Source organism: Scophthalmus maximus, chromosome 8 (assembly GCF_022379125.1).
Source record: "Scophthalmus maximus strain ysfricsl-2021 chromosome 8, ASM2237912v1, whole genome shotgun sequence".
NCBI lineage: Eukaryota > Metazoa > Chordata > Actinopteri > Pleuronectiformes > Scophthalmidae > Scophthalmus > Scophthalmus maximus.
The window spans coordinates 20252501-20255494 of record NC_061522.1 but is presented as its reverse complement, the minus strand read 5'-3'; the positions used below and the strand labels follow the sequence as shown (position 1 = coordinate 20255494).

Below are 2994 nucleotides of genomic sequence, written 5' to 3'. Positions count from 1 at the left end.
TATCTCTAACCACTGACCCTACCTCTAACCACTGAAGCTACCCATAACCATTGACCCTACCCATAACTACTGACCCTACCTCTACATTATGAGGATTGGCGTTTTTTTTCCTTTCGGGGGGTGTCCCCATAATGTATGCTTGGAAACAGATTCAGGTCCCCACGACAGCAGTAATACTTAAATAATACACACATACAATGACTTACAAGACAAAGTGAAACCCAAATATCAAATATTTTTATTATTCACTAATAATGGAAAAATAAACTTATTATAGGATTTCAATATTTTTACAAAGACATTTCTACCCATATGACGCTATATACTTGTCATGTAGCTTTTGGTCTTGTTGTCATTTATTATTGTACAATGTTGACACTAATATGGAGCAGGTCAAGATAAAGCTGCATTAGCTGATCTTTGGCTGCATGTTGCACGAGTGCAGTGACATTGAACTAGAACAACAAAGTTGCCGCCCTGAAACAAAAACAATGAGCTGAAAGAAGTTAAAATGTTCTCCTCAAATTAGTTTTTATGTTTTTGTTGTTCTTTTTATTGATTAGTGCAACTTTTAAGAGTTGTATATAATCACATGTCTTAAGTCACATGTGAATATATACCACTCTCCCGGTGATTGATGGCTCAGAGTGCAGTCTTTCAAAAGCAGACAACTGATACACACCGATCCGTCACAATATTAAAAGCAGTTATGATCAGTGTTTTTGTGGTGCCAATATGCTGGATAAAAAATATTTGTTAAATAAGTACATGTGTAAAAGATCATACTGTATAAAAGGACATGCAGCGGGGACAAACGTTTCATCCAGGTTTGTTGAGGCTTTCTGCCACAGAAGGAAGGAAAAGCCTGTCTTACTTCTGAGTAAGGCTCCCATAAATAAGAGCCTACTTGTGAATGTGAAACTGTGCCTCCCCCGGATTGAAAAATACTAATAATGTGAACGTTTTCAAGAATACAGTGTTAGAATTCTTTTTGAAAAAGGTATGTACATATTTACATTTTATTTTTGATATACACGAGTGGTAAATCAACACACTCGAAGTGTAGGTACGCGTGTCCGAACCACATGAGATATCATTTCAATAGGGTAAGAACAAAATAATATACTTCATTATTTACAGATGTTCATTGATCCGTTTCATTTCGACGAGGATCCATCTTCAACTCAATTTCGACGACCGCGTTTGTTTGATGTAAAAGCTTCATGAAGGAAAGTAGGGATCCGATGGAATGAAAGTAAAGAGCCCACTGCCCTCTTCTGGGAGCATCCTTTAGTGATAATACACCAAGCTGTAATGGAAATGACAGTGAATCGTTGAAAAACATAATGTCGAACCCTGTTTGTAAAAACCACATTGGTTTTCTAATCCCCTTTTGGACGAACAGCAGTCGCCTAATCAAACATACGCACAAACCCCTGTGGACAACAGCGAAACCCTACGGTGATGCCTTCCAGGTAGAGTACAATTCCTTAAACAATTACAGACATTCTCTGAACCTTCTAAAAAAAAATGCCTCAGCAAAAGTCAATTCCATTCCCTCTCCGCTCCAAATTTTGGTCCAAAATAGGAGTCACTGAAACCAATCCGCCTTCGAGCTCAGGGCAGATTCAGTGTACTGTAGCATGTTCTTTGAATTCACTTGAACCTGCTCGAACGTGTCGTCTACTCACAGAACCGCGAGGAAGCACAGATTCCACCGCGTGTCTTCCGCTTCTGACAATTTGACTGAAACCCAACTTTTAGGATAATACCAAATACTTTATCTTGGCCAAGTGGGTTTCTTGATTGTCGGCCCTGGGGTTTCATATAAATAGCACTGGAAACATTCCAGCAAGCATGGAAAAAGTGGTCAGGGCTCTAGGCAACTGGTTTCCTTGTGCTCCTTTAACCCTTTGGACCATAGGGGGCTGAGGCAGATCAAACTGGAGACAAGGAACGCAGAGAAGAGAAGCGAGAGATGTCACTGAGAGCTGCCCATCTGGTTCACAACTTTTTTCCCGACAATGAGATGAACGACGCCATCTATTCATCAGCCTCACATGCTGACGGCAAAGTCCAGCGGCAGGCCGCACGTGACTTGAGGCCTTGAAGCTGCCATGAAACCGGGCCCGTCAAAGAGTAAGTTGCAAAGCGAGCTCGGACTGGGCAAGGAGTTACTGAACGAGATGAATTCCCAACCTCTCAGAGGCACACAGAAGAAAAGAAAAAGTGAGGGGAAGGAGGGAAGAGGAAGGAAGAGGGAGGGAGAGAGGGGGCAACAAATTAAATCCAGTTAAATTGTTTTTCCATAGCCAGTGGGCTTGGCAAAGGACTCTCTCTCACACACACACACACGCCCACACACACAAGATGTAAGATAAGTAGTAGAGAAGACGACCAGAAGCAACCGTGCTTCAGATGTAGGAGAATGCCTGGAATTTAACCCACTTTCCCATATCCGACCGACACCGCGCCCACTCCCACTGCCCTACCCCGCAGCGCATGATGTCGGCACGCACAAAGACACCGCCATGTTGGTTTGACACACACACGCACACACACACACACACGTGATTCCGTAGATAGACAAACCATGAACATCTGGCCCACTCGACACTCCCTGTTCTCACCCCATTAGAGCTTTGATCTATCGCAGGCCTCTCTCAGGTGTGGTACAGTAAGGCCCCGCAGACCACTGCCTCCTCCTACTGTTTAAAAAAAAAACCTGGTCGGCATTGGGTTCACAATGCCATCATTGCAGAGGAGAGCTGGAGCGAGCTGTTAATGCGGCACTGTACTAAGGCTGGCTGGCTGGCTGGCAGACGTATTTGGGTCATGTCTTCCGTCTCCGAGAGGCAGTCCGGGCTTCAGCAGCTCCTCTGCCTTTCCACAACATGGGCGAAACATTCACATCAGCACCATCGGAGGGAAGGAGGGAGGGAGGGAGGGAGGGAGGGAGAAAGAGAAAGAGAGAGAGAGAGGAATAGCTTTCAT

General features: G+C 44.0%; 1 protein-coding gene across 1 annotated transcript in view; it reads right to left on the bottom strand.

The window, feature by feature from the left end:
* Positions 1-218: 218 nt before the first annotated feature.
* The window catches only part of dtd1 (D-aminoacyl-tRNA deacylase 1), a 14747-nt gene continuing 11971 nt past the window's right edge, over positions 219-2994 (bottom strand). The window contains exon 5 of the mRNA XM_035637226.2: positions 219-1309. The gene's annotated coding sequence lies outside the window, so the exon portion shown is untranslated. The remainder of the gene's footprint in view (positions 1310-2994) is intronic.